Consider the following 24,657-nt stretch of genomic DNA (forward strand, 5'->3'; position numbering starts at 1 on the left):
ATCTAAGATACATGTCCCAGAATGCAAAGAAACAATATCTGGATTAGAGCAGCAAGTTTTGCAGTGACCTGAGGAACTAGGAATGATTATGTTTCCGATTTCCACAGGCGCAAAGTGTCTTGCAAAGTGATAATGGAAGTTGGCTATCTTAACCCCAGTTTTATATTAAGGAAATAGAAACGGATATATTTGCACTTGCCTCTGTGAAAAGTGATCTGGGCAAAATTGTGCTGGAATATATCGTTCCATTTTTTCAAATACTTAGTAAGCTATCCTCCTTGACAGACATCTCTTCTAGTCCTATAGAAAACTGTAACGCGTTCTCAGCAACTGCGGCTTGGTCCAACTATATCCATTCGAACATGGCCGCCTCGTTTCACTTGGGGGGTGGGCGCGCGCGTGAGACTGAGAGAGCGCGCGAGATGGACTAGGGTAGTTAGTTTCCAGATCGTAGTCCATTCTTTGTTTCGTGCAACCCACGCCATTACATGGGAGCATGTAGAAATAAGCTAGTTTGGTTTCTTGAGCTTGCCGTAGGGAGCTCCAGGGTGACAGCTCGACGTTATGCGGAGTCCTGATTGGCTGAAAGCAGCGTCTTGTTTTGTAAATAATATGGCTGAAATCTGTGTCTGCTTTGTACAGGGACTTCATCCTGATGTGATGTTCGGCAGCAGAGGTACTTTGCTCAGCACAGGTGCAGGGGTTGGGCGAGCGGGATAGAGTCTCCAAGGCTGCAGATACTTCTTCTCACAACACGTGTGTAGTGAGCAGAAGCGACTGGGACACAAAGCGCCTAGAAGGTCTGAATTGGTTATGCCTTGCTTAGTAGCAAAAGTGCAGGAACTACACCCTGCATGCGTCGTTTTAAGTGTTCAAATCGTCTTTCAGTTTACTTTCTAGATAAACCCTGCTGACTCTTGCGCCCAAGTAAACCATGTTTGGTAAATTACCTTTGGGGGACTGGTAGTGAAGGGCCATCTGCTTTACACAATTTATTCATAGAGGTTGCTTTCGCGGTGATCCAATTTAGGTATAAGTTGTGATATCCTGTGATGTTTTTGTTTCGTTCATTTCAGGGGAAGGTGGGAGTTTTGTCAGAATCTTAATGGGAGATGTGAAATCAAGGACACTCGCTCCAGGTTAAGTTAGTTTGATCTGTCCTCCACTCGTACCCCACGCCAATGGGTGGGTTACCTGTGTGTTTCCCACTGTATAAGATTCACTGGATAGGCGCAGAGCCATAACGCTATGTAGTATTTGACTAATAGCTTGTCTAATATTTTGTCAGAAGTGATTGAAATTCGTAGAATGTTTACAATTTGCCATGTGAGAAAATCAGGTTTTCTATTGAAGAGGCACATCTAAGTCTGTGGCTAATTGAAACCTGTCGGGACAATCCGGTAATTTCTATTTATGCAGTCTACCTCACCAACCAAAAGTTATATTCTCGACGCATATCATCAAAAACAAGCTCCGGGATACCATTTAGTAGTATACATTTGAACATCTATGTATGCTATTAAATTCTGATGAAGTTACTGGTATCATTATCCCTGTAAAGAAACACGTGTTGGCTGGTTGAATTTCTATGTCTTGAAGATATAATAAAATTAAATAATTGACTGGACACTCAGTGTTACAATGTTTTTGTGACCTGCCATCTACTCATTTATCATATACAATTCTGTTTCGGAATTTACAGCTACGCCGGGACTCTCTTCCAGAATTTAGAACCCAAAAACATACATATGAGACGTTTAATTTCGTTAAGCCAATAGAGTTGTCAAGAGCCAGACAATTTCAGCAGGAGAGAACTCATAGAGTGGGAGGTTGTGATGTGATTGGTTAAATTTATAGAGCTACTGTCAGATGGATAGTTAAGATAATAGGAACGATGCTCATGTAATTTGGTCTCCTTGGAGAAAAAACGATTAAACATTAGATAAGTTTGGGATATGCCTTGTGGTTCATACATATTGATAGAAAGAACGAAGCTGGCGATCATATAGGTGTTTGTTTGTAGTAGGCTTAGCATTAGAGTTCCCTTCAGAATCGACTGGACATCAGGTGTGTTGGAAAATTGGAGAAGACACCTTTGAAAATGTAAGAATGTGTTAAAGGAAGTAGCTAGAACGTCAAAGTTTACCAACTGGCATCAAAACAATGCACATGGGTTAAAGCTTGATTGAAACTATACACAATGAAAAGAGTGCACGAGGCACCTTTGCCTAAAAAATAAAATAGGTACAATTGTTATATTGTGTGCTCCTCAGATAATATAATTTGTTGGCTTCAGTCTGCTGGCAATTCTGTGGAGGTGGCTAAGTCTCAAGGAGGATAGATGATAACTGAGCGATAAGAGCTCCAGACAGAGAAGAGCTCATGATGCACATTTGCTGCCAGGATGTTGGAGGTTTTAGTCACAGAACCTTGCTATAAAGGGACTTAGGGCCATATTTATCAAGCCTTTTTCCCTTTTGCAAACGGGCAGATTCTCAGAATCGGGCCGTTTGTGAATTGGATAAAGCCTTTTGGGATGTATCATTCCAAAAGGCCATCGCAAAAGAGAGAATTGCAAAGTTTGTGATTCTCTATTTTGCGAATGCAATTAAGGAATTGCAAATTGTGATTCCTTAAATGCAATTCTGGAAGCACTAGAAATTTGCTATTTGGCCTTAAGGAATTGCAAATTACCACCAACTTGAATTTGCGATTTTCTTTAAAAATGCACTTTTTTGATTTTATAAAAGTGCTATATGTCCCACATACAGGGCATGTATGTGTGCAAAATGAACTACAAAGATACTAGAGGGTCTAAATGAATGCAAGACAGTAAAAAACAGGAAATCAACTTATCATCCCTCGTGTACGGTCCACCCACAGTCACCCTTCACCACGACCCTCATGGTGGTCAGGAAAGGATGCCCATCATTCACCACACAAAACCGCCCTTCATCATTTGGGTTTCTTTTAAGACCACCACGAAGGGTGCCACTCGTCTTGCACGATGAGGGCCCCGATGTTAGAACAAGTCTGCAATCGTTCAGACAGATCTTATGTGGTCCTATAACTCATTGTGAGAATGTAGAAGTGGCCGGGACTGATGTTGCAGTGCAGAAAAGTGTGTGAGAAAAAGAGAAAAAAGTGCATTAAAATTGGATTAGTGGGCACTGATAACTTTATTCTGTTGTTACCCACTATGCCAATATTAAAAAGTAGTCAGAGACAATCAAGACATTACAAATTGTCTAGATGTGTGTTGGGGTCGACATGTTTCAGCAAATTTGGCATAATATGCCGTTGCTTTCTTAAGGACCAATCTCTAATTATAGCTACTGCAACTTAGTGAAAAAGAAAATGTGCTAAAAACCATACACGGTACAGAGATCACCTGATTCTACTAGGTGTCCTTATCGTTTTTCACCTTCCCACTTCAGACGAGTTTCCGATTTGGGAGGTGTATGAACCTCACCCCACCTGGCCACAGCTCAGGGATAGGGGAAGCACCGCTCTCTCCGTCGGTACTCCACGACTCAACTTCTCTCCCCGATCGGCTCAGAATTTGAGTCGTGAACGAGGTTTTCAGAAGCGTTACCCTCGTGGAGTATGTAGACGCTGTACCATGGGTATTTTGAAGGAATGTCATCATTCAATACCATGTACAGCAATGTTAAATGTTCATTCGTGAGTATGTCCATCAGAGCGCTTTCCAGGTCCACCCAAGAAAATGACATATGTTTTACTAGTTTTTGTTAACCATGAATTTAAGTTTGTTAAACTAATGAGTTAACCACACTGTGTGCTGATGGTCGTAGGTTAAGCATGTTTACTATATTATGTTTTTCAGTGCCCCTGACGAAGGGATAGCATCCCGAAATGCATTGGGACAGGATAACTTTTTCCTTCATTTATAACCTTGTTCTGTTTATCAAATCAGTGAATTGAACGTTTGAGCAAAAAAGCATGAACAAGTATCGTTTTTGATATATGCAAATGCATTAATCTTGGAAAAACAGAGAAAATATCAATAATAAACTTTTTGAAAACTTCAAGCAATGTTTTTTAATTAAGATTACAAAGGCAGATGGATTTCTGCCAAAGGTAGTACTTTTTAATATTGGTATAGTGGGTAACAACAGAATAAAGTTATCAGTGCCCACTAATCCAATTTTAATGCACTTTTTTCTCTTTTTCTCACACACTTTTCTGCACTGCAACATCAGTCCCGGCCACTTCTACATTCTCACAATGAGTTATAGGACCACATAAGATCTGTCTGAACGATTGCAGACTTGTTCTAACATCTGGGCCCTCGTCGTGCAAGACGAGTGGCACCCTTCGTGGTGGTCTTAAAAGAAACCCAAATGATGAAGGGCGGTTTCGTGTGGTGACTGATGGGCATCCTTTCCTGACCACCATGAGGGTCGTGGTGAAGGGTGACTGTGGGTGGACCGTACACGAGGGATGATAAGTTGATTTCCTGTTTTTTACTGTCTTGCATTCATTTAGACCCTCTAGTATCTTTGTAGTTCATTGTATAGTTGGGACTTACTAGAGCCTGTTCTTTAAATTCCCGCCCAGACCCTAATCAAATTGTTTTTGTTGTGTGCAAAATGTGCACACATGCATATTTCAGGGGTGCAACAGGGTGTCCTTTTGGCACCCTTGAAATTGCATTCTCAGTTTGCGATTCTCTAATTGGCAATCGCAACTTGAAAATGTCTTCCTATTCATTCCTACGGGCCTCCTAGCCCATAGGAATGAATGGGAAGGTATTCCTTAATAGCTAATCTCAATTTGCGATTCACAAATAAGGAATATGTAGGATTCGCAAAATTTTCAGCAAATCCTACATACATTGCATTTTGCGATTCTCTAATTGCGATTCACAAAAAAATCGCAATTTGAGAATTGTAAAACTCTTTTTTGATACATATGACCCAATATCTGCAGAGGATGTTGATGCAGAAAAGAGTAGTCCCAATTTCTTAGGGACTTAGTTCGCTTATGCCATGGAGATTTCCTCTCCTGAATTTAGCTACGCATGGACGTGGTCTGAGGATGGTATTGTATGCGGGGGCCGTTTCTCCAGGTCCTGGGGGACTCATTTGTTTCAAGTTGTGCAACTGTCGCTTACTATTGATATTCCATGGCTCAGGGTATTAATGTATTGTTCACAACTGAAAAAAGTCTCCTATTTGGGTCTTGACTCTCTTGGGGTGTTTAGAAGGCCAGCCCTTGATCTGGGAGGTGATCATAGGTTTGGAACTCATAATGCATAACACAATGAGGCACATGTCAGAAAAGATCAGTGTCCAGCCAGATGTGTAGTTTAGAAAACATACCAGTTTTAATCTGCACTATAGTTTAATATAAACTTGAAAAACAAACAAAAAACCCGATAGTTGAACATAACCCTTAAATTATATTTAACTGTTTAAACTAGAAGGTCCTATCCCTGTTACTGCCTATGCTAGCCATGATGTAACATGCACTCTGTTCACCACCTGAGCTATAGGAAAATTATGATCGTAAGCAAGGTTCTTTCCTCCATCCCCTGGGGCTAGAGGACTGCTCTGTGGTTCACAGAAAGCTTTATGGAAAAGAGAAAGTGAACTAAGTCTGAGAAGATCACATGTAACAGAATTTTCCTTTCTTAGCAACCAATAATTCAAAGTGGAATTTGTACAGCAGTGTTAATGTAGGTTCCTAGCCAATTCATGGCATGATAAATCAGCCGCCAGAGTCAATATCGCAGCACTTGGTGTTTGAAAACACTACAAATCGCGCCATCATATACATCAGTTACTCAAAGGAGTCATTTGGCCCACTTCACGCTCTAGCGTTGTCCAGAGCTCTACAGTAATTTGAGGCACAAGTAATCTTAAATCAATAATTAAGAAAAGCTATTGTATTAGCTCTGACTTCGAAAATCCAAGGGCCCATATCCAAATTGAGAGAATGATGTGCTATAAAGATTATTGTAATGTTATCTAGTGGCAGAAGCATAACAGCCTTGGGGACCCACACAAGTGTATGGGATTCTCCTCCACCAGGGAATATTCGGTGGAGGCTCAAGAGTTTCCTTCCTTCGCCTGCTCACACCTCTGCAACACCAAGAAACGCGGTCAGCAATCCAATTGCTGGGCTCCAAAAAGCAACTGTATATATTAGTGGCAGAGTAGGATAGCTCTCTTATTGAGCAGGCATCATTTACTTGGTGCCTCCTGATCTCTGCCCCTATTTTTTACAATTTCACACTTCTTGGTTGCACTAGTAGATGATTTCTATTCTAAGGAGGACTATTTCTCTTTGAGCAGGCCCTCAATGGGGGCGTCTTGCAGCTAACCCACAATGAGTTGTAAAGTCAAGGAAGGCCCTTTCTCTTTGTCGCAGTCCACCTCCTGTTGTTGGTGGTGTGTATGTTAGACCATTTCCCACGGATCTGTGGAACACAATGGCACTTAGACAATTTTGGGTCATGCATTTATGTTGTCCCTGGAAACACAGGAGCCAGTTTCTATTGCAAGCTCCCTTAATTTCTACAGACCTTCTTTTTAGGCTTTGGATTTTAGTGGGTAGTGATGTCAAACAGTTAAAGATCATTTGTGAACATTGATTTTGAGGTAGAACAGTAGTATCAGATAGCACGTATATCATATAGTAGTATGAAGGTTCACACAGTGTTGTCTCTGACAAAAGAGATACAACTTTTCTGTTAAGTGCAAACTTCTTTGCAAGGATGTCTTGAGCCCTTATTATGACAGTTTAGTCTGTAAGTTTCTGTGTATACTGTGCATCAGCTGCAAGCCTTACTGTCTCTTGCATATTCACGGAGATTGACTTCACAGGTGCTATAAGGGAACGACAACCACAGTGTATTATCTGGTTTCCGAGGCAATGTAAGCATTCGCATCTTATAGTCTAACTCAGTTCTGATGAACACACACATGCTTCGGCTGATGTTACACATGGCTACAGGACCCTGGGGTTCTGGTACAGATTTTGCGCAAGGACCCATGGTCATTCACTTGACAGGTGCCATATTTACAGCAAGTGGTGCACAGTAAACTATTTTTGTGTATTTAGGCAAGGTTACTCACAAAAAGGGGCCTTAACAGAAGTGAGGGGTTGAAGATGCAGCATCTTTTGTAACTGAAAGGGGAAGGGGGTCACAGTGACCCTGGCAGTCATCCTAGACACCTTGACAGTTATTTTGTCACTTTGGTGTCTATAAGTCACTTGTAGGTTCGGTTGGTGCATAAGGTAGATGCAGCTACATGGAGCCGGTCAGATTGTTGTCAGGCGGCAAACGGTAAGGACCTCAAAGGCTACGTGGCCAATTTACGGGGCTAAACACAAGGGAAGATGCTCGAAGCGAGAGAGGCTGTAGTAAGTCTGTTTTGGAATTAGTGGTATGCTGTAAAGACATTACACTGAAGGGGAGGGTTGATAATATTTACTGTGGGTTGGCATTAGCACAGAGCAACGTCTCACTAGAGACAGGACCATCCTTTTTTAAGCACACGTTGTGGTCGAGTGAGAAGGCAGCAATGGATTCAAGACAGGTTATAAAGAAGGCTGATTTGTGGGGTGGGAGTAGTAGAAGCTGCAAGTTGCATATAGCGTTGTGAGAAGACAAGCACCTAATTACAATGAATTCACTCTGCAACAGAGAATTCCAGGAATGCACTTTTGCAGTTGAGTAATATTCCTGTTTAGAAATATTGTATAGTGCAGTGACGTCGTGGAAAGTTTGGGCAGCATTTTCTGTCTAGCCATGCTTCCATTACAAAGATGAGGTCCAGCTGGTACCCTGAAATTAGTTTGTTGATGTTCAGTCGAGTCATGTTTGTGGATCTCTGGTTACTGTTGCAGCACAGGAGATGCTTGAGGTGTGGGAGTAGGAACAAGAGTAAGCGATCTAGAGAGTGAAGAAGTGGGTGGCCACAGTCTGCAGGAATCCATGAAACTGTTAGGCCTAACGAACCTGTGGAACATCTCAACAAATCATTTTGTTTTAAACAAGCTGTAATAAAGGTAACCCGCCTATTATCTGTTATTGAGGTTAAAAAAGCATTAGGCAAACGAGCTCATGGCTGGGCGGTACTAAACACATACAACATACTCAATCCCCAATCCTACTTGAAGATGGGAAAACAAATCGCCACCAAAGAAAAATTCCTAAATTTCCGGATGGGGGTCGGACCCTTCAACCAATTTCTACCTCCTTGGGAGAGAAGTGGAGGAGACCAGCTCTGCTGTTTATGTGACTGTGGTGTTGAAGATGTTATCCACTTTGTACGCATCTGTAACAACCTAAGAGATATAAGGATAACCTTGCTAAAATCAATGTTTAGACAGCATGGAGTTAGGTCCTGCAGACAAGCGGTGGTGCTGTGTTTTAATCCGGAGATAGTACAGCTAAACTGCCGGCTCGCTAAATTTCTTAAAATAACGGCAAAAAGATTGAAAAACTCGTTCGCAATGGTTAAGAATTAAATTCCACTAGAATAGACACAGTTGGAACAATATTTAGAGACTCGGAGTATGGAGCAGATTGTTTTAACAATTCGTGTTCATCCTCCAATGACTTTTTATTCTCGCTTATTTACTGTCGTAAAAACGTTGGGTGTTCACAGTTTCCTTCAGGAGGCTTAGGAGAGATTTTACAGAGTTTGGGACCTTATATGAGTGATTTAACAGTCGAGCAATGCTTGAAATAGGAGGTAGACAGAAGGAGGAAGAGAGGGACCTCTGATGGGTCTGGTGAGATTTGTTTGGGAGACATGAAGGAGTATCTGGTGGGTGTTGAGAGAGTAAGTATTGGTGACTGTAGGGGTGGTGTTGGTTTACAGGAAAGGTTGGGGAGGAAAGGACTGCTAGGCCTCAATGTACTGAGTCTATAGATTATGTGTGAGTAAGTGGAGAAGGCACATATGAGGACCCCTTTTTGACTGAGTTAGAAAGATTTGTAAGCAGAGGTGGAGGAGAGATTGAGTTGCTGAATAAGGGGAGCAATGATGAAGGAGGAAATGAGGGGGTGTGCAAAGGTAGGGCAGGAGGAGGGGGGAGTTTGAAAGGAGGGGCAGGGAGATAAAGGAATTCCATTACATTATGACGAGGGAGTCCTCACCCCTCTGTAAACTGGAGAGATGGCCACATGTCCGAATCAAGGTATCATAATCAAAAAGTAAAATCATCCAGGAAGACGTATAGAGGAACATGGATTTTCTAACAATGAAAATGTATATTACGTTTCAGATTTTCATATAAATCTGTTATGGAGGCATATTCATGTCATGCTTTTCCCTACTCTCCTTCAGTTGATATAATATGTAATTGACATCTTCTGCGTTACTCTTATGTCTCTTTTTTCCTCACAGAATTCTGACGGCATTGATCAAACATCTGTCTTTTGTTCTCAACAAATTTCTCGTGTCTCTTAGTTTTGCTGTATCACCTTTGTCTTTTTGTACCAGATTTTCACCTGCCTCTTGTTGCTCACAAGATTTCCCACGCAACCCATAATTCTCACTCATTGGTCTCTAATATTGTGTCTTTTGAGATGCTGTTCATTTGAAAATGCTAATACATCTCTTCTATACTTTTGAATGTGTTACAGTAGTCTCTCATAGCCATGCAGTTACTCTCTTATGTTCCCCACAAGTCACATAACATATCTTATTCCCCTTCAAATAACATTTTTGATTTTGTCTCTTTTCTTCCTCAGGTTTATTACTTCACATTTCCTGATCCATCTGTGTGTGTATGTGTTACACCTGAATGATTCAAGACACTTGCAGAGCAAAGCTTTGTGAACTGAGTCGTATCAGTGCTCTCTAATTAAAGGAGTAAGCCTGAAAGGAACTTAGAAAAGGTGGGTTTTGGATGCCTTTCATCTAAAAAAGCAGACACATCTCTCTTATATACTTTTGAAAGTGACTAGTAGTTTTTCATAGGCATGGTTAAATTCAGTTTTGTCATGTTTCCCACAAGTGACAGCACTTATCTTATTTTCTTCAGATAGCTTTTGATTTTGTCTCTTTTCTTCCTCAGGGTTATTCCTTCACCTTTCCTGATCTATCTGTGTTCTTTGTTACACGTGAATGATTTAAGAAGCTTGCGGAAGACAGCTCTGTGAACTGGGTTATGTAAGTGCTCTCTTACTGAAGGAGTAAACCCAAAAATAATTTAGAAAAAGTGAGTTTTTTTTGTGTGTAATTTACGCTTGCGTAATGTTTTCTCTACCTATCTTTTATTTTACTTTCCTCACCTATCCTCAAAACACCACTACTTACATCACGACCACAATCCCCTCATCCTCTTTCTCCTCATTGTCCCCTCTTCCCTCCTCCCTTTTCTACAACCTTCTCCTTTCTTCCCCGTTAACCCCCTCCCTCTCCTTCCCCGTTCCTCCCTCTTAATCTCCATTTTCCTCCTGCTCCACCTTCCCTGCCTCCTACTCCACCTCCTCATCCTCCTCCCACCTTGTCTGCCTTACTCTTGTAGGAAAGAAGGGCTTAGAAGGAAGTATTATCATACTAGCAGATGACATACTTAGAACGGATCACTGGTTCAAACATAAGTCCACCAGAGCTTTATTTGACAAAGGATTACACACAAAGAGCATATGCAGGATCCCCTGTCATTGCTGATCACCTCAATTCATTCCAAGAAGAAATTATATAAAACGCACTAGTAAAGTAAAAACCTCAAGAAAACTATTACAAATAAGAACCATCCTTTGTTGCAACCGAAAGGTATGTAAAATGCCTAAAGCATTATATCGGGATCCAGATGTTACCTTTTACATTACGGAGAAATAACCTTTCAAGGGGTATTGTATTGTAACAGCATTTATGTAGCGCTTACTACCCCTGACAAGGCGTCAAAGCGCTTTTTCGCCAAGTAGCACGCTACCCCGGAACCCATAGAGCATTAGTGGTGGATTAGTAAAGTGAAGATATGAAAGTGATTTGAGCGGTGGATATGTCAGTCAGTTATTTGGATTGAGAAGGATAGTGGAGGGATAGAAGAGGGAAAAAGGTTTGCATTTATATAGCGCTTGCTAACCTTGATGGGGTGTTGAAGTGCTTTTTTGGCAAGTCGCACGCTACTCTGGAACCCATACAGTGTTAGTGGTGAATTAGTATAGTGAAATATGAAAGTAATTTGAGTGGTGGATATGTTAGTCAGTTATTTGAATTGAGAAGGGGTAAAAGAGATACAAAGGTTTGCATTTATATAGCACATGCCATCCCCGATGAGGCACCAAAGCACCCCCTCGGGTATTCATTTGGGAATTTACAAGGGGCAGGACTCATGATAGCCACACTTTCATTTTACCTGTAACTTCCACCTGTTTTTGGTACTTATGTGTTCCATCCTTTCTCTTTTTCTCAATACAGGTGCGTCTGTTTCCTCTCTTTGACTCTCTTATTACCTTTCTGTATCCGTTTTGACTGTTTCCAGTCCCCCCATTTTTTACCTTTTCTCATCCTTCTGACATTCCATTTTTCTGCGAGCCTGCCCACTTCTTTGTGTTTTTCCCTGCCTGTATTTTTATCTTTATCTGTCTCATTCTGTCCATGTCCCTTTTTAACTTGCAAACACATGAACACAAACAAAAAAATGTATGTCAGCAATAGTTATGGTTGAAAACAATATAGGAAGGATGTAATCTATACACATCTATCTTTGATTCCGTGTTATGAATCTGAACAAAACATTCCAAAGCAAGTAAAAAAGCACAAACGATTGGTCCAAAAAATGTCATGTGGAGAAGGGAGTGAAAGTTATAAATAGGTCAAAAAAGAATATGTTTCTCTACAAATCGCTTTAACACATCTGTACAGGTCAACACCAGACCTTACGTACAGTCAGTCACAGATCACTGCCTTCTGAGTTTTTCTGATTTGGTGTAAATCTGTCCAGAAATTAATTAAATCACCCTGGAACCTCTTTGTCAAAATATGTATAAGTCATTTACTTTCATTTACCATAAAGTTTTTCCATATGTTCTCAACAATCTATTTGAATTCATAGGCTGAATATGGCTGATTATAACTTGTGTATTAGCAAAAATGACTTGAGAATCACCACGCTGTGGGAAAAAACCAGCCGCAGCAATTGGAGTATTATAGATGTGGTGGGCGGACACTCTTCAACCCAGAGGATGCATGGATGATTTTTGGAGGGAAAGAAAATTATCCTATTCCCTAAATAGTCTTAAATTAGCTGCAGGACTTGCAATTCCTTCTGGCCCGAATGCTGATTTGCATAATATTCCATTTCCACATCTATTTCCATTCCTTCAGTAAGTCTAATCCAGGTCCAAACTCTAATTATACACTATTACAAGTAGGACCTATGCCCAAACTATGCTCAGTTCACTGTTCCATTTAGTACTGCATGCAACCCTAAATGTGTTTTTGCATTGCTTATAGCGTTCATCAATATTGCGACAGATTTGTATAAAAGAAAAAAATATCCTCCTATGTTTGATCTTGGAAATATGCCTCCAGGAATGCCGTGACCTTTAGGCACCTTTGGAAAAGTACTGGGCTTAGGGTGTGCCCTTCTTTGGACATTGCTACAGGCTTTATTTAGTCAGCACAGTGGGCATTGATACTGGGCAACCGGTAAAGCTAGGCATGTTTTCCTGGTGCTTACTTGACCTTTCCAAGCACGGAGTAATGGTAGGAATACTAGGTCATAAGGCATGACCCGCCCATTGGGTACTGAGCGGTACAAATGGGGGTGGTGATGGACGGAGCATCTGAACCAATCAAACACTCACACCCAGTCAACAGATCTGGGTTTAATCCATCACCGTTCTTTAGCCCACTCTGCCACCCCAGTTCAGACATGGCCATATGCAAATCAGTTTGACCCTGTGCCTCATGGGAACAGTCCAGCCCGAACTGGTCAAGCCATGCCTTCCCTGGACCGGAAACAAGCTTCCTAGGACCGGTTTCTGGCATTTCAGCCGTCTTCAGCCAGGCTTGCTTGAATCCAGTGGCAAAGTGAGCAAGGGACTCACGTCTGAGCATACCCTGCCAACTTATGGTAAACAAAGCGGTACAAAAGGGGGTGGTGATGGACGGAGCATCTGAACCAATCAAACACTCACACCCAGTCAACAGATCTCCCTTCTGCATCCTCAACTCTTGGGTGGACCAACCCTCTTTTAACGAAACTTGAAAGTGGCCGACAGCGGTATCAAGGTAGCCTGCATTGCTCAGATCCGGTCTTCAGCTTCAGATAGTCGTGCCTCAGCTTCACCGACTCAGCAGTGTTGCAGAGGTCCTGCCGCAAAAGGGCCATGTCCAGGCAGATTCCCTCCATTTTCCCTTAGAGGGTTGTCCTGGTATCCATATTGCCCTGAAATATTGTGTCTGTTCTTAAGTAGTTGTGGCCTCTGCACACAGTGAATGTTACTGGGTGCTGACACTGCCCCCCTATACAGCCCCTGGTGTAACAGTCCATTTTTGTTTGGCCGTGGTGGCTGTGTCTCTTCGTCACCATTACACTGATTTCCCCACAAGTGAATTGTTCTCACAGGAGTGTTTTCACTTTCCCTTGCTATCTGTAACATGATTTGTTTAATAGTTGGGTGCTGTAGGGCTATGGTGGTAGCAAACAAAAAATACTCCCCAAGCTCCGGGCTGCCTGACGAAAAGGGCAGCAGGGCCAGAGGGCACAGACTCCAACCTCGCCAGCACTCAGATCATCCGGAAGGCAACATGGAGACCATGGTCTAGTGGAGGAAGTGCCATGAATGATCACAGGGACGCTTGGGGGGAAAAAAGCTTAGGGGTCTTAAGGTGCCCAGCACTCTCCAGACTCTAGTATCCAGGCGAGGACTCAGGCTCTGTTCTGCTGCCTGCCCTCCTGGTGAAAAATTGCCATGGGAAGGCCACCGCTGTAATACTGCACCTTCCTGCACCCAGACAGCTGAGATGACGCACTTGAGGTCAGAGACAGGAGGCAAAAAAGGATGGGCCAAGAGCCCACAGTTCCATGAGTGGCAGGAACACGGCAGTCCGCTCACATCAGCACTGCCCCACCGACCGAGTTGTGGATGGTCCCATGACGAGCTACATCTCTAGGCTGTTCAGTAAATCTATTGCCAGACATGACCTAAGTCACGACAGGCTCGTTGGGACAATGAGGACTTGGGACAGATCACACCCCTTCTCTGGCCTGCTGCGCACCAGGCCGCACTGATTGTTGACACATTGCGGTCTGATCCTCAGCCTCAAATACTAACGGGCCTGCAGCCTCCCTCCGATCACGCCGCCTGCAATGTTCGACCCCCAACAGAGGTCTAACAAGCTCTAGTAGAGTGGCTGGGACCAATGCTCTCTTCTCAGTCAGCCTGTTGGAACAGGGGACCACATCAATCCTATACACTGCTGGCCACCACCAGGCCAGCACCTGATTCTTCTTGAAGTTGGTAAATGGGGCCAACCACTGACCACCCACAGCACAGTAATCCAGGCCCTTAGTGGTGGTGTTGCCTTTTTTGATGTCAGATGGTGGGGAAAGTCAATGGGCATGCAAGATCAAGAGTCCACCGTCTTTGGCTGTCAAGCAACACCCCATATGCTATATTTATGGAGTGAAGATTTTAATATACATGGTGTCTGACATTTAATGCCTCTATAAATAACAATTTTCCAAATGTGTTATTGTAAGGATGGACCATTTCTTATGTCATACAAGTGACAAATACAGACAAAAGCTTCATACCTTTGACAAGATATCATTCCTTAACATGTAAACCTTCTGAGCGTATACAGGGCCTTTTTTACTTGCTGATAAAACCTCTATTGGGTCTGTTTGATGTCCAGGTTTGCTTTAGCATCTTCATTCTCAAGCAGAATAGCAATACCATGACCATAATCACTCTCTGATTTCAGCTACACTTTACAGACCATAATCCATCAGGCAATATGTAATCCAATCTGTAATAATAATATCTTCTTTTAAATGTTGGCTTCTCTGCATATCAGAAAAAAATCTTTTTTAAAGCCCTAAAACAGTGCATCATTGTTACTGAAGTTACCATTTACTTGATTTAGAAGCAAATAATTCTTCAAAACCAGCATCTGAATGCACATAAAAAAAATCACCCTAAAACATTTTCCACCGCTATGGAGACGTCCTGATGTCACTTCACATACATTTTGGCCCAGCCTGGAAGCTTTCATCGGCATACTTGAGGCATACATCTTTACAGAGCAAGTAAGTAAATGTTGATTTCGTAACACCTAAAACTCTGCAGCAAAATGAGTTTTCTTTTTGTTGTAAATATATATATTTTTTCTACTAAAGTATTTTTTAACATGATCAGATCAGAGGGTATATGAAGGCTGTAAAGATAACCATCAGAATACATGGGCATCAAATAGACAAAGAAAAGTGTAAACATTGAACTATTGATGGGTAGTTGGGTCATAATATCTCCATTACCCTTACCTGAACTCTGCAAGTGCTACAATTTTGTTTTGCAAATTTGCAATAAGGTATCCACTGTAGACCTTCCATATTGAGACACAAATCAAAAGATACCGCTATTAGGTAAACTGCAGCATTGTAAGCATGTTTGCTAATGTGATCCATTCTTGTGAGATTATTTCTTCATTTCCCCATCCCATATAGTGAAAACATCAGACCTCCTCTTGTGTAATATCATATTCTGTTGATGGTTTGTGTTCTTATTTATTAGGCGTATGAAACTAACCTTTGACTTCCATCCAGCATTTAACAGCTAAGCAGAGACAGTTTACAGAAGCTAATCCCTCATACCTTGCTAGGTAGAAAAAAAGGGGCAAGTAGACCATGTTTTCCTGACCCCATGACCATTTGTATCTGACACTCTATTGTCTAACCGTCTCCTCTAGAGTGGACCGTGTCGCTTTATACCCTGGTGCACCTTGGGATATTTGACGAGATGTTCAGATGCCAAACATAAACATTGTATGTATTTAGGCAGTAAAATTCTGGTATATAAGTGAGTTTTCTTTGCCCTTGTAGGGCTCACTCTGTAATAATCATTATTGGTGTTGTGAGTTGCTAGAACACTTTAACATTTGAAATACTACCATATTAGTGCAGTCTGTAACTTATGTGCCTGCCAACGTATATTGACTGTCGGTGACTCGCATCTGCAGGAGTCCCTGCCAGTCCCAATTGGAAGTAGAAAATGGGGTGGTGGCTTCCACCCAGCGGTACACGTGACCTCTGCTGGTTGAAAGAGACTGCCATATGTAGTGGATCAATAATGTTTCATTCATTGTAGACGCCAGGGCTTCCACCCAGCGGTAAGCGTGTACTCTGCTGGTTGAAAGAGGCTGCCTTATGCAGTTGATCAATAATGTTTAATTCATTGTAGACTCCAGGGCAACAATTTTATGTATATTATTTGCATTACATGTTATGGAACGCAAATTGTTCCTCTTATGGTGACAACAGATTTGCTGTTTCTGCTTAGTATTAAATACAAAAAAATTCAAATCACTCACATGCACATCAGTTTTATAATAGCAAATTATACTGCTTTTAGTACTGATCAAGAAAATGAATCCCTACCCCAGAAATTCAGTACATCACGTACATATTGTGTTATCCAGTAAGTTAAATAATTCCTCATTCTGTTTCAGCACACTTGATCTCTTAGGCCAGATGCTTAAAATTCATTTTGATTTCAGCTTTTTTAGTTTCAAAATAAAACTTATTTTCCTACTGTCAACTTGAATACATTCAGTTTCACCGACTCTACATTAGTGCACATTTCCTTTATGTTCATCCAAAAAATATTTGATCATGGATTCTGGGATATAATGATTTTGTACTTGCTAAAATATGTACCAGTACTCTATTCTTAATGGTTCTTCTGTTCATTTTAACATATAATTGTTTTCCACAGGCATTTTAACAGAAAGATAACAAAAGAAGAGCAAAATAATAAATCCATACCTTGTTCAGAGTTTTCGCATTGGGTCATAATCATTTGAGTTGTGGAGGTAACCTTGTTTCCTGTTGTTCCTTTTTTTGTGTCTCTTCAAAGTAATTGTAGGTTCAATGGGTTGTTAATATTCCACATGTGTGAAATGTATCACCTTTTGCATTAAAATTGAATAGAAAATTAGAATAAGTACGTGCTATAAAGTTTTCAGAATACATCTTGTTGGTTAGTTTAAGAAGTAATACATGATTAATGTTTACAGATTTGGTTTATATGCCTTGTGGTTTGTCAGTTAACCGTGTCTTCAGTTATTTTGCTCGATCAATGCTGCAAATAGTACTTTTGTTTCTTGCATGTATTAAAAAGTAAGGCTTAGGCCTGGCAAAAGGTTTAGTTTGCCAGGTTGAAATGGCAGTTTTAAAACTGCACTACAGGATGTGAGGCCTGAGGCAGGTCGTAGAGTGCTACTTAAGTGGGTGGCATAAGAAGTGCTGCAGGCCCACTTATAACATTTAATATACAGGCCCTGGGTACATATAGTACCATTTACTAGGGACTTATAAGTAAATTAAATTATGCCAATCAGGTATAGGCCAATTGTGCCTTGTTTTAAGGTGAGAGCACAAGCACGTCAGCACCGGTTAGCAGTTGTAAAGTGCACAGAATCCTAATGCCAGCAAAACCAAATTCAGAAAAAGGGATGGGTGAAGGCTTGAGGTTTTGGGTGAAGACCACACCAAGGATGCCAGTTCTACCTTAAGTCATAGCAGATTGATTGTGAAACGGGCCCCCCATCTTCAAAAGAGGGTTTTGCATTGACCATTTTGTAAATGTTTGTTTAGATCACTTTATGTTCGAGAGTTTCTGAATAAACGTAATCTGTGTAAAAAATCATAAGTAAACGTGAGCAATGTGCATAAGTTAGTTCAATTTATCTATTAGGATCTGATACATCATTATTTGAAAATTCAAACTTCTTTTAGAAAAGCATAGCAACACATGACAAATGGCATTCAACATTGATTTTTACCCTTTTTAAACGAAAAAAATGCTTTCATATTTTGATAGTTGCCTACATGCAAATTAATTTAACTGGGAAACTAAGTTTGCCCAGCCCAACACATCTTTTCGAATTAATCAGTGTCAAATGCTAGGAAAGGTTACTTTGTGTATCCCTTGGCATTCTGCACAGTAAACATTGTATGCCATGTTCTGTCCAAAAATCTCTGGAGCTAATAAAACTGAACGCTATGTTCTTTAAACAACTGCCACTCGGGCAATATCCGAAACGTTTGCTGATGAGTAAAGAAGATGTTATTCATTTTAGAATACCTGTGCTAGAAAAAATCACCCACAGGAAAAAAATCCATTCTGGTTGTGTACCCCCATTGTTCCAGTATCAAGCTGTTCAACTCAGCATGCCAATCTTCACACTTTATTCTGCCTTTTTTGACAGGTACTGTCTGAGATGCCTTCCAATTCCTTATTATCATGCCCTTACAAGAGAGATCCTCCAAGTACCGTCCATAACTTATATAGCCCTCAAGAGGTGCTCCTGCCTGTTTGTGCTAATGAAGCCTTTATGGTCTGTTGTGACACTCTGCTGTAGGTGCTGTCCCTAATGTTAATGTTAATCAAGGATTTATAGAGCGCACAGCTACTCAACAGAGTGTCCCAGCACTATGACAGAAGAGACGAGAGAACAAGAACTCGGATACCAAGAGGGGCTAATGATTTAAGGTGATTGCAGAAACATCCACGCTTTTAACTGCTTTATAAACTCCAGAAGGGTTGTGGTCTGTCTCAGCAATAAAGGCAGGCTATTCCAAGCGCGAGCCACTTGTACATGGAAAGACCAACCTCCACAACGGGCTCTACAGAAACTCGGCGCCATGATCAAATGTTGGTGAGCTGATCTAAGCGATCTACGGAAGTGTAAAAGAAAATTCTTTTCCGGATGTAAAGGCGCCCCCAGACCATGGAGAGCTTTGAAGGCAAGAGTTAGGGCTTTGAAAAGAATTCTGGACCAGACCGGAAGCCAATTTAATTTTTTCAGATAGTGAGACATCCGTTTCCTGGCCCCTAACTTCAGGACCGCTCTGGCCGTTGAGTTCTGAACAATCTGCAGCCTGTTCAGTAAATACTACGGTAGACCAAGATATAGGACATTAACATAGTCCAATCTGGAGGTAATGAGGGCCTGCACCACTAACTTTCTATGCATCATTTGTAGCAGGTAGAGAAATTTCCTAATCATTTTCAGAAGTCCAAATCATGTGCCGGTTACTGTCTGAACTTGAGTTTTCATGGATAGCCTGTCATCCATTTTTACACCCAGGTTTTTAACTGTGTTAACTGCCTTTTGGGGTGGCGACATTTCGTCAGGCCACTACTGTTTCCAAACATCCAGAGGGGGAAGCCAAAGAAGATAATTTCCGACTTCTCCGGATTGCATTTTAGTTGGTGAAGTTAAAACCAAGAGCACACTTCTGTCAGACAATTTCTAAACCTCTGTCTGTTAAAATTTTCCCCCTTCCTACAAGTGAACAACAGCTGCGTGTCGTCCGCATAAGATATAATCTTCGCCTCGCCTGCCTCCGCTAACGTGGCTAGGGGGGACATATAAAGATTGAATAATACAGGGCTCAGAATGGAGCACTGAGGGACCCCTACATTCAACAGAGGAATCCTGGCTGTGAAGGGAGGAGACCAGACCTTTGGCATTCCGTCTTTCAGGAAGGAGGCAAACCATTTCAACACTGTGCCGCAAAACCACACTCCTGCAATCTCTGCAGAAGACGATCATGGGGCACGGTGTCGAAAGCAGCGGAGAGGTCCAAGAGTATCAGAACAGCTTTTCCTCCCTTGTCAAGGGTCTCTCTGATGGTCTCAGAGACCTCAAGAAGGCCATCTCAGTGCTAAAGTTGGAACGGAAACCTGATTGGCTTGAACGAAGAAGGTTATTTGTTTCAGCACAGTTGGAGACTACCGAGTGTTTCCAATGTTTTAGCAAAAAACGGGAGAAGGGAGATAGGTCTATAGTTGGAAAGTGTAGTTTGGTCTGCTGAGGGTTTCTTCAACAGTGGAATCACTTTCGCATGTTTCCGCTTCTCCGGGACTTAACCAGTACACAAGGAAAGATTCAAGATACTGTTGACTGTAGGATTCAGTATCTCTACCATCGCAGCCAGAAATTTTGCAGTGCAAGGGTCTGATGGGGAGCCAGACTTCAGCCCCTTCATTATTAATAAGGATGATTCCAAAGGGACCAAGGGAAAGCAGGAAAGGGAAGCATTTCCTAATTTTTTTAAACCGTTGTGTAGGAGGGAGTCCTTGTTTTCAGATCTGTCCTGCAGACCAAAGGATTGGATCTCTGTTATTTTTGCATAGAAAAAATTGGCTAACTGGTTAATCCGATCCACGGAGAAGGAAGGATGGTTAGCTCTGGCCTTGGGTGCCGAGAAACTTTTCACAATGCTGAAAAGTTCTCTACTTTTGTTCCCGGTGGATTCAATTTTACAAGCAAAAATAGTTTATTTTCCTCCTGTATCTTTTTATGATACTTTCTTATAGATTTGGTATACTTTTATTTATTTGGCTTGAGACAGAGTGGCATTGAACCACGGCGCGGACCGTTTGACCGGTATCGACGGGCGTGTAATCAAAGGGGCTAGAATCCTTGTACCTTGGTTAACCCAGTTTTCAAGCCCTACCTTGAGGTTGTTCGTGAAGGGTCACCCCCACCTTACACCAGATATTTCTCTGAGGTGCTCTGTGATATTACATTGCCATCTAGACATTCCTGTACATGGTTCTGTCCTAGGAGTTGTTTGGTTATTTATCTTGCATGCTACCAAGGGGCACCTCTGAACCTTACATCCTGGTTTTCCACAAGGTGCCAACTGAGCTCTCTGGACTTTTTTGTCCCGATTTGCAGATGTACATTTTAGAGCCTTTTATCAAGACTGTTCTAAGGTGTTTTCAGAACCTATAGACTGCCCAGGGTTATGTCTGATTCTTGGCTGAACATGAGCCGTTCACCAAGAGATTTCATGGTTGGCTTAAGTACAGTACTATAAGAACCCCTAGGGTACACTGCTAGATGTTACCCAATGTGCTTCAGAGTTCATGATGACATTGGAGGTTGTGCACCAGATTTTCTGTTTCCTCTGTTATTCCTTTCTTAGGATTCGGGGTCGAGGATATCAGGTGGTGCAATGTTTCCAACTTTTCACGAGGAAGCACTTACTGGGGTGCCCATTAATGTTTTGTCACATTTTAACATGCTCTCTGCCTTAGGCATCTTTATGGATTCATACGAGGTCTTCTCAGGCGGGTGTTTTTGTCCTCCTTCTCACTGTATCGTTTAAGAACTTTTTGTGTTCTTGAGTAATCTTCACACATTAAGAGACAAACTTTCGCATAAATACTCCAAGCTTTTTGTAGATGCCACATCTGAACAGGGCAACTGACTGGACAGCTGTAAGATTTTAGTCTCTGAGCAGCAACTATTAGGTCTCCATTAGAAAGTTTGCACTAAAATCACTTTACGGATATCCATGTGGTCCCTTGTGGAGCTCTGTGAGTTCTCTCAGTTTTTAGTCATTTGATGGTCCTTTCTGTTATCATTGGGCTTGTGCTGGCCTTCAGTGCTTCTGGGTTTATTTGGTCCTCTCATTGACATAGCTGAGACCTCAGTTTTTGGAGCCGAATGTGCAATGTACTTTGAAGTAGGCACCCTCTCGGAGTCAAATTTTAACTTCTACCTGGTGCTTATGTCATTGGATGACAAGGGCCACACTCTTCCTCTGTGAATAGTGGCTTTAGGATGCCTCAAAGGCCCAGTCTGGATTGGTTAAACCATCCACGGCAGAGCCATTCCAGTGAAGCGAGTGAGAAGGCTTTCATTTAAGTCTCTTTTGTTTGCGAACAGCAAAACCCTATGTGCACTGATGGAGTATTGCAGCAGCTGTACCACACAAGTGGTTGGAACTGATTTTTCATCTACCTGTGCGCCTCTCTTAGGGGAAATAGGTTGTTGGCAGGCAAAACATGTGCTTTCCCCTATCCCAAGATTCCTCCTCTCTGTGATCCTTGGCTTAGAGGGAAGGTCTTTGCTTGCAGAAGTGTAATTCATCCACATCTGGAAAGAGGTTTTTCCAGAAGTTGAGTTGCCAGAACCTTCCTTCCTCTTTAGCTCTCACTTACACTTTAGTTGGCTGGGTAGCTGACAGAGTCATAGAGAAAGGCCTGGTAGCAGAGTTGAGTCATAGGCCCCTTTCAGTCTGCCTTATCCAATCCAAATATGTGGGGCTCCAAAAAGAAGCAACTAAGCATTTTCTTATACCCTAACGCAGGGAAGATTATGCAAAGAAATGTGTCTTTAAAATATGGTGACGGGAACCTTTTGTGATCCCTGAGTCCTTTTCCTATGCATTTATAGACTGGTCCTTATTTTTGTCCCTTGCAAGCAAACATTTAGGTGTTCACATCTTACTGCTCCTGCCAAACCCAGAAGTGGGATAGGAGGAAATGCTCTTCTTCTTAGGGGATCAGTACTGGATCCTTGAGACATCTTAAACCAAGGGAATTGTGTTATGACAGTCTGTGGCTATCACCTTTATTCTGCTGTTCAGTTTTTTGCCTGGGTAAAAAAAGACCACTTTGTGTCGTCATTCCTGATCTTGGAATGACAAAACAAAGTGGCGCCACCTCCTACATCACAGGTCCTGTGTTAGTCTACCTGCATGGGACGATCCAGTAGTCTAACACAGGTCTTGCGATGTAGGAGATGACCTGCCCATCAGCAGTTACCTTCATGGTACAAGTCCTTAGTATGTCAGTAAGGTGAAATATTGCACACAGGTGTAGTATTTTACATTGCCAGAGCATGAAGTGTATACTTACAGAAGTAGGCTGTGGCAATATGTGTCCAAGAAATCACTGTTCAGAACATATGGTTGGGTAACATCGCTGCAAGATATGCTATGACGGCACTTGATGGTCGCACTCAGAGCAGGGATCTTCAACCTTTTCTGCAGTGAGAGCTGTTCCTGATCAGTAAACAAATATTGACTAGAGGCACTATGACAGGGCTTCCTTATGTGTCAGTGAGAGCGTGGTTTTTGGGGATATATGAATATGTGTGCGTATGAATGGTATAAATTTGTTTGGGTGACTAGGAGCCTGTGTTGTATGTACTTGCAGCACAGAATATACCTTTCGTCATGTGTGGTACCGCTGCATATATAACACAAACATACAATAATTTTTCTTAACCCCATTGCTGCTGCCGACGTTCAGCGGACGTCGCGTGCACTACCTCGTTAGTGCTGTGCACGTCCGTTGAACGTCACGGCCCCGCTCGCGCAATAGAACGATCCACACTAGTGCAGAACGTTCAGCGCAGGCAAGCGGTTACATGGGAGAAATTTAAAGTGGCGAAAAATGTTCTTCAAAAATATTCATAATATGGAAGATTTTTCTGCACTTTAAATTTCTCTCATTTGAAAAAATTGCTCTATTTTTCAATTATACTTATGCACGGTGTCTACTGGCCACTGGGAGCAGGAGGCCTTCTGTTTCTATATGCAACACTTTGAAATTAGAGAACATTTGCCCCAGTAAATATTGTCTGGCTTGACCTGCAAAATGTATCTGGAAATGAGCAGGGTTGTGGTGTTTGCCGCAAAACTCATCATTTCGATATGTGTGGTAACAGGAGTTATCACATATTTAAGCTACCAGGATACACTCAATTGAGGTTTATGCATAGTACGTTTACCTATACAAATTTCATTGATTATTTAAATTGCAAAGTGCAGGGCAACTTTTAAGGCTGTGAGAACGAAATATAAAAAGATTATAGCCTTAAAGGTCTGTATAATCACCATCCGACCTTGACAAAATCTGGACCGTGGTTCTGAAGTCATAGGCTTATAGTCAAGGTTTATCATTTCTCAATAGTGACATGTCAAGCAAGCAACCAAAGATTACGTTATAGTTAAGATAGGCCTGTTCCACTTAAAACACTATTTTGCATTGGCTGCAAGTCTGCAGGAAGTGGCTCAAGATATGGCTATACCATACCTTTTTGAAGTTGCTGCGTTGGCTTCCCAAGAGCAGCCTTGGATGGTTGAAAAGCACTGATATGATGTTTGGGGAAAGTTCAGTTTCTGTCTCTATGCTGTTCTTCTTAGCAATAGCAGCATGAACAGAAGGAAGGGCTTTCCTACTGCCATTTCACTTGTCAGTGGAGTCAGCAAGCATATTTCTACACCTCAATTGCTGACGCCCAGTTTGAGTGGCAGAAAAATGGGTAGGCACAGAGTTGGTAACTGCCGGTCTATTTTAGCTCATAGCTTAAACACCTTACTTTGTGAAATTTCTGGGTAATTTGCATACAAGAAGAACTAAACCCTGAAATCGAGAGTTTTAGAAAATTGGATAGTTAGGAAGTTATAGTACATACTCAGAAATATCCAGTTTCTACATGTGACCCTTTATCTGGTAGTCTATCTAGGAGACAAAGTATATCAGCAGACCTTCTGACACCGTTTGATGACCGCTCATTACTTTCCTGGAAGTTTCAAAAATGAAACCATAATAGATGTTTGTGGGGCCAGCCTGAATCAAATGCCACATAGAAGCGGAGGTGACAGCGAGTAAATATTGTGTGAAAA

General features: G+C 41.8%; 1 protein-coding gene across 5 annotated transcripts in view; it reads left to right on the top strand.

The window, feature by feature from the left end:
* The first annotated feature begins 530 nt into the window (after nt 1–530).
* The window catches only part of SEC22C (SEC22 homolog C, vesicle trafficking protein), a 141,868-nt gene continuing 117,741 nt past the window's right edge, over nt 531–24,657 (top strand). The window contains exons 1-5 of one of the 5 annotated variants that reach the window (XM_078665319.1): nt 531–676; nt 9,734–9,880; nt 10,060–10,203; nt 15,090–15,252; nt 16,937–17,033. The gene's annotated coding sequence lies outside the window, so the exon portion shown is untranslated. The remainder of the gene's footprint in view (nt 677–9,733; nt 9,881–10,059; nt 10,204–15,089; nt 15,253–16,936; nt 17,034–24,657) is intronic. The other 4 variants (XM_078665318.1, XM_078665317.1, XM_078665316.1 and 1 more) reach the window with 4 other exon arrangements.

Source organism: Lissotriton helveticus, chromosome 10 (genome assembly GCF_964261635.1).
Source record: "Lissotriton helveticus chromosome 10, aLisHel1.1, whole genome shotgun sequence".
Classification (NCBI taxonomy): Eukaryota; Metazoa; Chordata; class Amphibia; order Caudata; family Salamandridae; genus Lissotriton; species Lissotriton helveticus.